Source organism: Pleurodeles waltl, chromosome 7, assembly GCF_031143425.1.
Source record: "Pleurodeles waltl isolate 20211129_DDA chromosome 7, aPleWal1.hap1.20221129, whole genome shotgun sequence".
Taxonomy (NCBI): domain Eukaryota; kingdom Metazoa; phylum Chordata; class Amphibia; order Caudata; family Salamandridae; genus Pleurodeles; species Pleurodeles waltl.
The window spans coordinates 1,096,048,075-1,096,061,574 of NC_090446.1; positions in this window are offsets into that span (position 1 = coordinate 1,096,048,075).

Genomic DNA, 13,500 nt, shown 5'->3' on the forward strand with positions numbered 1-13,500 from the left:
GTTTTATTAAACCTCTCAACCAGACCATTTGTCTGTGGATGATAAGGAGTAATGAACTTGTAAGTTACACCACACTCCTTCCACATAGCTTTGAGGTATGCAGACATGAAGTTACTACCTCTGTCTGACACCACTTCCTTAGAGAAACCCACTCTGAAAAAGACTCCCAGGAGGGATTTTGCCACTGCAGGGGCTGTAGTGGTCCGTAAGGGTATGGCCTCAGGGTACCTCGTGGCATGGTCCACTACCACAAGGATAAACCAATTGCCTGAAGCTGTTGGAGGGTCAAGGGAGCCAACTATGTCAACCCCTGCCCCTTCAATGGCACCCCAACCACAGGAAGTGGAATTAAGGGGGCCTTAGGTGTGCCACCAGTTTTGCCACTGGCTTGGCAGGTCACACAGGAGCGACAAAACTCCTTGGTGTCCTCTGACATGTGAGGCCAGTGAAACAATGGAACAAGTCTGTCCCAAGTTTTACTCTGGCCCAAATGCCCAGCCAAAGGAATATCGGGGGTCATTCTAAGTCTGGCGGGCGGCTGACTTCCCCCACCAAAATACCGCTCCGCGGTCGAAAGACCGCTGAGGGTATTTTGGGATTTGCCCTGGGCTGGCGGGCGACCGCCAAAAGGCCGCCCGCCAGCCCAGGGCAAATCAACCTTCCCACGAGGACGCCGGCTCAGAATTGAGCCGGCGGAGTGGGAAGGTGCGACGGGTGCAGTGGCACCCGTCGCGTATTTCAGTGTCTGCAAAGCAGACACTGAAATACAGAGTGGGGCCCTCTTACGGGGGCCCCTGCAGTGCCCATGCCATTGGCATGGGCACTGCAGGGGCCCCCAGGGGCCCCGCGGCACCCCTACCGCCATCCTGTTCCTGGCGGGAGACCCGCCAGGAACAGGATGGCGGTAGGGGGTGTCAGAATCCCCATGGCGGCGGAGCGCGCTCCGCCGCCATGGAGGATTCTCATGGGCAGCGGAAAACCGGCGGGAGACCGGTTTTCCGAATCTGACCGCGGCCAAACCGCCGCGGTCAGAATGCCCTGCGGGGCACCGCTGGCCTGTCGGCGGTGCTCCCGCCGACCCTGGCCCCGGCGGTCTCAGACCGCCGGGGTCAGAATCAGGGCCATCATGTGCCAAAGTCAGAAGAAACTCTCTGTACTGCAAAGGGATGACCAATCTACTGGTAGCTCCAGGTTTAGGGTCCCTTGACTCAGTGTAGAGGAGGTTATCTTCCCAAAAGACTTTATGGCTATCAGTGATAACCCCATTCTGCTGTTTGACATCTTGCTGTCTTAAAGCTCCTAGTGTGGGACAGGTCTGCTGTGCCACACTCAGCTCTTCCTTAGCAGGCCCCCCATCACCCAAAAACTCAGTAAAGTCTGCTGCCGACTCATCTGGTGTAGGTTCTGCACAGGGAGAGGATTCCTCTTCCTCAAAAGGGGAATCTTCTGGAGAGGGAGGGAGTAGGAAAGTACCATCTTGCATGGCATGTTACCCCCATTTTTCACATGTATGTAAGTTGTTTTTGCCTGTCTCACTGGGATCCTGCTAGCCAGGACCCCAGTGTTCACAGTTTGTGGCCTGAATGTGTGTACCTGTGTAGTGACTAACTGTGTCACTGAGGCTCTGCTAACCAGAACCTCAGTGCTTATGCTCTCTCTGTCTTTACAATTGTCACTATAGGCTAGTGACCATTTTTACCAATTCTAATTGGCACACTGGAACACCCTTATAATTCCCTAATATATGGTACCTAGGTTATGTTATGTTATGTTATGTTAAAATTGCTTATATAGCACCTAAACTGCCCAGGGGCCTCGTAGCACTTATACTGCAGCACGGATTTGTCACTGTTTATATTCGTATAAGAATTAGGTTTTAAATAACCAGGTTTTCAAAGACTTCCTGAAAGAAATCTCTTGTGAGTTTAATCTAATATTAAGAGGAAGGTTATTCCAGAGTAAAGCACCTTGATATGACAAGGACCTTCCTCCCCATCTTGCTTTCTTCACTGTTGGAACTATGACCAGAATAGCTGAGGAAGATCTAAGCGGTCTGGCTGGGATGTAGACGGATGCCAGAGTTTTGAGCATTTCAGGGCCATGATCGAATATAGCTCTATGAATGTGGCATAAGGCCTTGAACTGAATCCTTTTATCCACTGGGAGCCAATGTAAGGACGAAATTCCGGCCCGTATGGAATGTTGCTTAGGTGTATTCAAAAGCAAACGAGCAGCTGCGTTTTGTACCCTCTGTAATCTTTGTATCACATAGCTTGATGATCCTACAAACAGGGAATTGCCATAATCGATATGAGAGCCTATCAGTGCCTGAATAACCAGTCTCCTGGCAAGAAAAGGCAGTATTGATAAAACCATCCTCAGAGTCCTAAGCAGAGCAAAGGAAGTTCCAGCTATTCTATTGGTGTGTTGGGACATTGGGAGTTGGGGGTCCAGCCATACCCCAAGACTTTTAATAAGACATTTCGGTGGCGGGAGGGTGAGCACTCCTGTTGATAAGCTAGGATTGATTAAAGAAGTTTTTTTTGCCCAAAGAACATGACCTCAGTTTTATCATCATTAAGCTTCAGTTTACTTCCTGACATCCATGCAGCAACTGCCTTCAGACAAGGACCCAGTGCCGTCCCCATATCCGGATGAGTATTGGAGAGGGAAACAATCAGTTGAGTATCAGCTGCATAGGACACCAGGTTCAGTCCAAATGGCTCAACGATCTCTGCCAATGGCCGCATGTAAACATTAAAGAGTAGCGGGCTCAGAGCAGACCCCTGTGGGACTCCACAACTGCTAAAAGTACGCCTAGAAGTACACGATCTATCCAGTACCTGAAAAGACCTTCCATGGATGAACGAACAAATCCACTCTAAGGCAGCTCCAGAGATTCCAATTCCTTGTAATCTATCTATAAGGATGTTTAGATCAACCGTATCGAATGCCACACATAAGTCTAAGAGGATGATAGCAGTATCAATTCCTTTATCCATCCTCTTTTTAGCTTCCTCTGTGATCGCAATCAGTGCGGTTTCAGTACCATGCAGTGGCCTAAAACCCATCTGGGTGGGATGAAGAAGCTTTTTCTCTTCCAGAAGAGTATACAGCTGGGTATGTACATACTTTTCTGCAAGTTTAGCCATTATAGGTAGCAATGAAATCGGTCTGTAGTTGGTCAGTAACTTAGGATCCAAATTCGTTTTTTTTAGGAGAGGCTTAACAATGGCCTGTTTCCAAGAGTCTAGAACAGTACCAGAAGTTAGCGAAGTATTAATAAGATTTGTGATTACCGGACCTAACACTGGTATTCCCATAGAGAGAATCTGAGGAGGAGCAGGATCCAACGGAGAGCCTGATTTAGTTGAGGCCAGTAAATCAGTGACTTTATCCAGACTAATAGGAATAAAATCTGTTAAAATGCTTTCTTCCCTAACCTCCTGGTTCGTCAGCACGTGATCTCTGGTTGAGGTATTAGGGAAGGATACATAAATGTCCTGAATTTTGCTTTGAAAAAAAATAGCAAGATCCTCCACATGTTGCTGCGGGGACTCCAAAAATTCTGGCTCCTCAGTTTGATGAATAAGATCTTTTAAGGCATTAAATATCTCCTTAGGAGATTTAGCTGCTTCTTCAATTTTACCAGAGTAATATGTAGCCTGTACCTTTTTAATTTCTAAGTGATAGGCTCGAATCATATTCTTATATTCCTTTTTCAAGGAATCATCTTGGGTGTGCCTCCACTTCCTCTCTTGCTTCCTACATTCTCTTTTTATCTCAAGTAGGCCTGTGTTAAACCATGGAGCTGACTTCTTTCGTGGCAGTTTTTTGGCGATAGGGAGGGGAATGATTTCCTCCAGGCTATCCTCTATCCATTTGTTCAAGGAGTGAGTGAAATCGGTTATATTATTTGTGTTAGGGTTTTCTAGTCCCTTCTTCTCCAGTGAGTTAAGAAACTCTGTGGCCTTTAGTTTGTGCCATTTCCTTCTACGTAGAGGGGTCCTAATACTCATACTCTTATATCGAAAAATGGATAATTCTAACTCTAGCAGACAGTGATCAGACCATGCTAACGGACGAGATGAGAAAAAATGTAAATCTAACACATTGGAGAATACCAGGTCAAGTGTATGACCTCTATTATGAGTAGGACCCTGAATTAACTGTACTAGGTCACATGCCTTCACATGAGCTATTAGCATCTTAGTAGAAGCATTATCTTCATTTTCTGCATGTAAATTGAAGTCTCCCAGCAATAGGAAGTTTGATTTAGTACAAACTAGTTGTAAAATATTCTCAGCCAGTGAGGTCATAAAGTCTCCCTTAGGACCCGGTGGACGGTAGACCAAAACGCCAGACAGGGTGGAGTGAGGGTTCACACCAATAGAAAAGGACATGCTCTCACATCCTTTAATTAATGTGGGAGCAGTTATAATCCTACAGATGTCTCTATAGACAACTGTGATGCCACCCCCACTATTCGGTCTATCAATTCTGCTAAGTTTATAGCCAATGGGAAGTGCCATCACAATGTCTGGATCAGAACTTTCATCCAGCCAAGTTTCAGTTAGAAACAGGGCTAAAGGTTTTATTTGTTCCACCAGAAGGTGGATATCCAGTCTGTGAGCCCCTAATGAGCGACAGTTAATTAAAAAAATAGATAATTTGTCATACTCCTTAGCCTTTTGAGGGTCCGTACGTGGTTGGAAGAACCAAGCACACGCAGGACATCTATACTTGCCAGCACAAGGATCTATACACTGAACACACCCATTGTGAAGTTTAGTGTTCAGAGAGAGAAGTTCCTCTTTGGAATAAGTAATAATTACCTTCTCTGAGATGTTTAAATCAAGGTTTCTTGGCCCTTGGCACGGTCTGGTGCGGACGGGCGCGGACGGGCGCGGACGGGCGCGGACGGGCTTGCCTTTGGCGTGCCAGCGGCGCACCCGCTGCGCACGTCCGCTGCGCGACGCGGTCATGGCGTCTAAAAATAGCCCGGCAGATTGGTACCCAGGGTATTGGGGTTCTTGGAGATCCCTATGGGCTGCAGCATTTCTTTTACCACCCATAGGGAGCTCGGACAATTCTTACACAGGACTGCCACTGCAGCCTGAGTGAAATAACACACACAGTATTTCACAGCCATTTTACACTGCACTTAAGTAAATTATAAGTCACCTATATGTCAAACCCTCACTTAGTGAAGGTTAGGTGCAAAGTTACTAAGTGTGACGGTACGCCCACATACTTCAGGGCCATTTCCCCGGACTTTGTGAGTGCAGGGATGCCATTACACGTGTGCCCTACATTTAGGTCAATACCTAAATGCAGCTTCATAATGGTAACTCCGAATATGGCCATGTAACATGTCTAAGATCATGGAATTGACCCCCCATTCCGAATCTGATATTGGGGAGCCAATTCCATGCATCCTGGGGGCTCCACCATGAACCCCCAGTACTGCCAAACCAGCTCTCTGAGGCTTGCACTGCAGCTACAGTGCTGCCACCTCACAGACAGGGTTCTGCCCTCCTGAGTTCTGGGTACACAAAGTGTAGTGCGTCCTAAGGAAACTTGCAGTATTTTACTCCTGCTTTGCTGGGCTCTGGTGTGGGGTAATTTACTTACCTTTACTGTATTCTTACTCTCCCATAGATTCTCCCAACGATTCTGCACACACTACACTTGGCTGGGGGGATTCATGATTCGCATTCCACTTTCTTAGTACATGGTTTGTGTTGCCCCTAGACCTATTTTCTCCCATTGCATTCTATAGTATTTCCTATTGTTTGCACAATCCTGTGTCTAATTACTTGCCTTATTTTGGTGTCTTGTGTATATATTGTGTATAATACTTACCTCCAAAAGGGGTATTGTCTCTAAGATATTTTTGGTACTGTGTCACCCAAAAAAACTACCTTTATTTTTGGTAACACTGAGTATTGTCTTTACTGTGTATAAGTACTATGTAACTTTAAGTGGTAATGCATGAGCTTTACATGTCTCCTAGTTGAGCCTTAGCTGCTCTGCTATAGCTACCTCTATCGGCCTAAGCTGCTAGAACACTACTACTTCACTAATAAGGGATAACTTGGCCTGGTATAAGGTGTAAGTACCCAAGGTACACACTACAAACCAGGCCAGCCTCCAACATTGTGGTGCAGCGGTGGGATAAGTACTTGTAATTGCTTTACCACTTTGTTATAGGTGCTTTTCACAAGAAAAGCTTGCTCCAATACTTAGAGCATATATAATATATACCTAGAAGTAATTTTCTAACGTTCTAAAAGTTTTTACAAAGTACTGAAAATTTTTCTTCTTTTCTCTAAAAAGTTAGCTCTGTTATTCTACTAACTTTTTACTCACTTTCATAAACTTTTTTTCTCTTTCAATATGTCTTCTGTAGAAGCTACCCCTAGAGTTGTGAAAACAACATATGAGAATCTAAACTTTAAAAGTTTGAGTGGTTTCTGTATTGAAAAAAGTTTAGGGATTGGGAAGAACCCCAATAAGGAGTTCCTTTTAAATCTTCTCCTCCAAGATGACCAGGGACTCAGCACTGATCCAGATCAGACAGGGGAAGAGGTAGAGGATGATTCCAACCAGGAATGCTCAGAAAAGCACACTGACAATCCTGGGGAGGGTACTTCCATAGATGTATCTGTTAACAAGCCCCTTAGTACAACTGGTAGTGGGAAGGGTTCACACACTATGAGGGCTCCCTTCACCCCTAGAGGCCAGGTCACTAGGATGGCCCCTGTTAGAGATAGATCTACCTCTGCACATTCCCATGTTAACTCTGTTTCAGAGGCATCCCACATTTCTAACCCTGAGGACCAGTCCCTAGATAGGGAACTAAGAAAACTGAGTTTAGAGGAGGCCAGATTGAGGCAAATGCAAGCAACAGTTGGACTTAGACAGGGAGTCCCTGGTTGTGGAAAAGGAAAGGCAGGGTTTGGGGTTAGTTCCCCATGGTGGCAGCAGCAGTTTCAGAAATTGAAATATTAAGGAACCTTTATTTGACTCTAGGAATCTGCATAAATGTGTCCCTCTTTACAAGGAAGGTGATGACATCAACAAGTGGTTTGCTGCACTTGGGAGAGCCTGTAAAGCTCAGAGGGTCCCTAATGTACAATGGGCTGCTATCCTGTGGCTATGCTTCGCTGGTAAGAGGAGAGGCAAACTCCTTATTGTCAGAGAGGATGATGCAGATAATTAAGAAATTTTTAAAATCTTAAAAGTGCACTCTTAGATGGCCTGGGCTTAACCGCTGAACAGTACAGACTTAAGTTTAGAGAGACCAGAAAGGAGTCATCACAGGACTAGACAGACTTTGTAGACTGTTCTGTGAAGGCCCTAGAAGGTTGGTTAAATGGCATTAAGGTGGCTGACTATGAAAGCCTATAAAACGTGATTCTGAGAGAGCATATTTTGAATAATTGTGTGTCTGACTTGTTGTATCAGTATCTTATGGACTCAGATCTGACCTCTCACCAAGAATTGGGAAAGAAGGCAGACAAATGGATCAGAACATGGGTGAACAGAAAAGTTCATACAGGGGATGACAAAGACAGCAAAAAGAAAGATGGTGGAAAATCTCAGGACAAGCATGGAGATAAAAGTAAAAACAAAGACCCTTCTGCAGGTCCAAATCACTCCTCTGGGGGTGGGGAGAAAACTCCTTAATCTTTTTCAAACTCTTCACACAATAAGAAAAAGCCTTGGTGCTATGTGTGCAGAGGTAAAGGCCATTGGCCAGGGGATGGGTCCTGCTCAGGTAAAGCCCCTGAGCCTACCACCACTAATACATCAAACTCTAGTGCCTCTAGCAGTAGTGGTAATAATTTTGGGACTACTGGCAATAGTCAAACTAAAGGTGTAGTTGGGTTCACTTTTGGGTCCATAATAGAAACTGGGATAGACAGTCCCAACACAGTTTCTGTCACACACGGTGGCATTGGCCTTGCCACCTTGGCTACTTGCCCCCTTAACATGGATAAGTACAGGCATTCAATCTTAATAAATGGTTTAGATGCCCAGGCCAATAGGGACACAGGTGACAGTATCACTTTGGTGACTGAAAATCTGGTGTCACCTGCACAACACCTCCTTGGACAAAAGTACCAAGTTACTGATGTCAATAACTCCACTCAGTCTCTCCCCTTAGCTGTAGTTCAACTTAGTTGGGTGGAGGTACTGGCCCTAAGCAGGAGGTGGTATCACCTAGCTTACCTGTAGATTGTCTCTTAGGGAATGCCCTAGAGGCCTCAGGTTGGGCTAAGGTAGGGTTTAGGACCCATGCAGCCATGCTGTGTATCCCTGAGGAATTGCTTCCTCTCATTACTAGTAAAATTAATAAGCAAAGGAGAGAAAAAGGCCTGAAATCTCAGGATCCCTCTCCACCAAAAGGTAAGAAGGGTAGCAAAGTATCCCTCCCCACCCTGCCACTGAGGATACCATTCCTATGGTGGGAGACACTTCTCCTGGAGTGGAACCTGTACCGAGGGAGCCATCAGCTACCACAGCTGGACTCCCAGAGGTAAAAGTTCCTCTCTGTGGAACTACTAATCCAGATGTGCAAAACTGCACCATTTTAGTTAATATGGAGCATCCCTCCAGCCCTCCCAGGGAAACTTTAGTGCAGCAGCCCTGCACTGCCTCTAAACACTTAGGACAGGAGCCCTGTCCTTGTGTGGAGCTTATAGGACAGCAGCCCTGCCCTGCTCCAACTCAAGAGAAACAGAAATCCTGTTCTCTCTTACGTCCATATGGACAACGTTTTTGCCAAACTATGGCTTTATTGAGACAGCATCCCAGTCTAGCAATTACTGCATTTGACATAGGCCCAGTGAACCAATCCCACTGCACAATTTCAAAACATACTAATAGGAACTCTGAGAATTTATACTCGCACTGTTGGTTAGGTAAAAATCTCCAAACAGGGTGGTTTACATCCCCACAGGGAAGTAACAATACAGTGGATGATAAAGGGAGTAACCACTCTATTGCAGATCTACTCTCCAGTTATCACCACTTAGACAATAAAGTCTCAATTGGCCAAGGTTAGCCTTATTGTCCTTCGTCTGGGGGGGTGGGGGGTTATGTGAGAATGTAGCCTCTTTCTAGCATGGTTACCCCCACTTTTGGCCTGTTTGTGAGTGTATGTCAGTGTGTTTTTACTGTGTCACTGGGATCCTGCTAGTCAGGAGCCCAGTGCTCATAGATTAAAACATAGATGTTAGTGTGTTTTGCCTGTCTCACTGGGATCCTGCTAGCCAGGACCCCAGTGCTCATACTTTGTGGGCTAATGTGTGTGTTGTAAGTAGTGCTTAACTGTGTCACTGAGGCTCTGCTAATCAGAACCTCAGTGCCTATGCTCCTTCTGCTTTTAAATTTGTCACTGTAGGCTGGTGACTTCATTCACCAATTTCAATTGGCACACTGGACCCCCCTTATAAGTCCCTAGTATATGGTACCTAGGTACCCAGGGCAGTGGGGTTCCAAGAGATCCATATGGGCTACAGCATTTCTTTTGCCACCCATAGGGAGCTCAGACAAACCCTTACACAGGACTGCCACTGGGGGCCAAAAAGCACCCTTCTCTTCCTGGACTTTTTTATCTGACCCCTGGGAAGACAAACTGGTGTACCCATGATGTAGACACTGTTGACAGCCTGCCTGTCAAGAACAAAATTTACAGACAGTCTGACCATGTCAGAGAAAGCATAGAAGCTGAAGTCAAGAAAATGATGGATTTGGGTGTCATTGAACCCTCAGAGTGCCCCTTGGCTAGCCTAGTAGTGCCCAGACCTAACTCCAAGCGTGACAAGAAAGAAATGAGGTTTTGTGTAGACTACAGGGGCCTCAACTCAGTAGCCAAAACTGATGCACATCCAATTCCAAGAGCTGGTGAGCTCATAGACAGACTAGGGGCAACCACATACATGAGTACTTTTGATTTAACATCAGGATACTGGCAGATTGGCCTCACCCCAGGAGCAAAAAAGTGGTCCGCATTCTCTACTCCTAGTGGGCATTATCAGTTCATGGTTATGCCCTTTGGACTCAAGAATGCATCTGCCACCTTCCAGAGGTCGGTGAACCAAGTCGTTGCTGGGCTATCAAGGCCAGTGAGTGCCAGACGGGGCAGGGAAAAGTTGTGTACTTGGGCCACCTGGTTGGTGGAGGCCAGGTACAACTTCTACGACCCAAAAGTCAGTCAATTCTGGCTTGGGAGGCTCCTACAACCCAGACCCAAGTCAGGGCATTCCTTGGCTTGACTGGATATTACAGAAGGTTTGTGGAGGATTATGGCACCATAGTTACCCCCTCACAGAACTTACATCCAAGAAGATGCCCAGAAAGATCAACTGGACAGTGAGTTGTCAAGAGGCCTTTGACAGTCTGAAGAAAGCCATGGGCTCTTCTCCAGTGCTCCAGTACTTCAAGCACCAGACTATTCAAGGGATTCATAGTCCAGACAGTTTTCAGAGTTGGGAATAGGAGCAGTCCTCTCCCAAAGGAATGATGATGGACATGACCAGCCAGATGCCTTTATTAGCAAAACGCTACTCCCTAGGGAACAAAAATGGAGTGTCATAGAGAGGGAAGCCTTTGCTGTGGTTTGGGCCCTGAAAAAAGTTGAGGTCATACTTGCTTGGCTCTCACTTCACTGTTCAGACTGAGCACAGGCCTCTCAAGTGGCTCCAACAAATGAAAGGTGAAAATCCCAAACTGCTTAGGTGGTCCATCTCCCTACAGGGAATGGACTTTAAAGTGGAACACAGACCTGGGACTGCCCATGCCAATGCAGATGGCCTCTCCAGGTTCTTCCACTTATAAGATGAAGACTCACTTGGTACAGGGTATTCTCATCCTCTTTTGTTTAGGGGGTAGTGTGAGAGTAGGCCTCTTTTTGCATGGTTACCCCCCCCCCACTTTTTTGCCTGATGTTGATGTGTTCAAGAAGTTGGTAGTGCCCAGGGCCCATGCTAAACAGGTTCCCTGGGCAAGATCTCTTTCCCTAAAACTGTTGTGATGCTTGGCACAATAGGTTAATAGATGGGTACTCCAGTACCCAGGGCAAGTAATATTAAGAGTAGGCCCCTGGGGGCAGCAGCACTGATTGCCAATTGCACCCAGCATTGCCATGGCAGGCTGAGAGTACTGGGGCAACGCTAAAAAGATAAACTCGACCTGGCACACTCTCTGTGTGCCCTATCCACCATATACTGCAAATGTTATTGGTAAGTCACCCCTTTAGCAGGCCTTTCAGCCCTAAGGCAGGGTGCACATACTATGTGTGAGGGTATAGCTGCATGAGCAATATGCCCCCATTGTGTCCTTGCTAAACCTAGGACATAGTGAGTGATCAGTGAAGCCATTTTAATGTATGTACTGGGCATTGGTCAAACACGAGTTTCCCAGCTACATAATAGCCACTCTGCACCCTAGGTTGTTTGGTATCAAACAACTCAGAAAATTAAATCCAAACTGACACCAGTATTGGATTTAACCTTAAATGTACCCAGAAGCTACCTTAGAGGTGCCCCCTGCAAAAGCTAACCCTAACTGGCAGAGTTACTGGCTGGTTCCATCCAGCTGCCACTCCAGACAGCCAATATACAAACCTGGAGGAGAGCCCTGACTCTCCGGTTTGTAAGACACTGCCCTTCCTGGGTGGAGGAGCTACGCCCAGGAATGTGCAACACCCTGGCGGTGAGCTTCAAAGGGCTACAGCCCCTGAAATTCGAAACTCGAGCCTCCAGGCCTGCTGCTAGCAGCAGAGGGCTTCCCCCTTTGCAATCCCCCACTTTTGGCGGGGGCAAAGGCGGAAAACCAGACAAAGGGTAGGAGGAGTGGCCTCACTGAGCATGCACCACTCCTAAGGACTTGCATGCCAAGTGGACCCTCTGATTCAGTTTTATCCATCTTGGAATGAAAAAAAAACAGCCAATGAGGTTTAGGGACGTGACCCTTCTGGCAGGAAGTGGTCACAATAGTGGGTGTAGCCACCCAAGGGTAAGTACCCCATTGAACACTACCCGGTTCCCCCTAAAACACCCACTAAATTCAGTATTTAGTTGGCTCCCCAGACAAAGATTTCAGATTTGAAAAGGACTCGAAGAAGATTCAAAAATGATTCCAAGAAGACAAGAATATCAGCACCAGAGAAACCACCAGGGCGAGAACTGAGGACCTGCTGCATCAGAAGAGGCACCAAGACCCCTGCTTGCTGCACCAGAGTCCTGACAATCGTGACAGCGGAGGAGCTGAACACTGGGCTGACCCCAAGAAACCCTGGGGACCTCCAGGCTTCAAGGATCACCCCAGATCTCCCTCCTGAGTGGAGGCACCATTCAAGAAAAGCAAGTAAACTGCAAAAGACCAAGAAGCCAGTGTAGGACACTTCAGTGAATCGCCTATATCTCCGTGACCAGAAGTCACAGCCTGACCCAACAACACACACATGACAGTCGCCGCCAACTGTACCAAGTTTGGTGGTGCACTGCAACCCCCAGTGGCCGAGATAGAGCAATACCCTTGGTCCTGGTCAGCTGACATTGGACCAGGAGAAAACTAGCTCCCCCAGAGCTGACAAAGGATCAGGAGGAAGCCCCAGTCAAGGGACTTCACGAACACCCTGGACCTCCAACCAGAGTGCCCCCGTTGTCCTGCGTTGACCCCCAAAGAGACTTACCTCCAGCTCCAGTGGACTTCGTTGCGCACAGCATCCAAGACCTCCAAAGACGCCCTGCACCTGCCCGCTCTGGGTCTTTCATTGCGGGTTCTGCTATGTGGCCAAGGTACCCAACCCCTTGTGACCTTGACAGTCAAAGGAGACACCCAGGCACCACTTTGAATTTGCAAACCAGCTCATTTTCCAAGTGTTCCCTCCAGGTGGCCCTGTGCCTGTGCAAAGACCTTTTCCAATGCTACTCCCGCTGGAACCGGAAGCTGCCCAAATCTCTACCGCTAGCACAAGGTGCCCCCAACCACTGTGACCACCCTGCAAAAGAAGAGACTGGTTACTCAACCGTACGATTTTTAATGCATTTTTAAAAGTGACTGCTTGTTGATTCCAATGGTGCGTAATTACGCACAGAGAGACTAACTTTGCCAAAACATTAAAAAGAGTCATAACAAGAAAAGTACTTAACCTATTCTAAAGATTTTGGTCTTAAAAATTATATAAAAGTCTGAAGTATTTTTTAAAATTCTGGTCTTGAGTTATTCATTGGGTGTGTGTGGTGCATGATTGGATATGTGAGTACAGCAAATACTTAGCACATCTCCTGGATTAGCCTAACTGCTCGACAGTTACCTTAGAAATTAGAGCATTAGGTGGTCTGGTTTTTACCCCTGAAAACTAATTTGTGGTTGTTCGGACTCTCTGCATAGTGTCCTTGGTTTTTGTACACTACATAGAGGGCCAGCCTCCAACAGGTGGGGACAGAGAAAACATCTTCAGAGTCTTCAACAGGCCCACAGAAA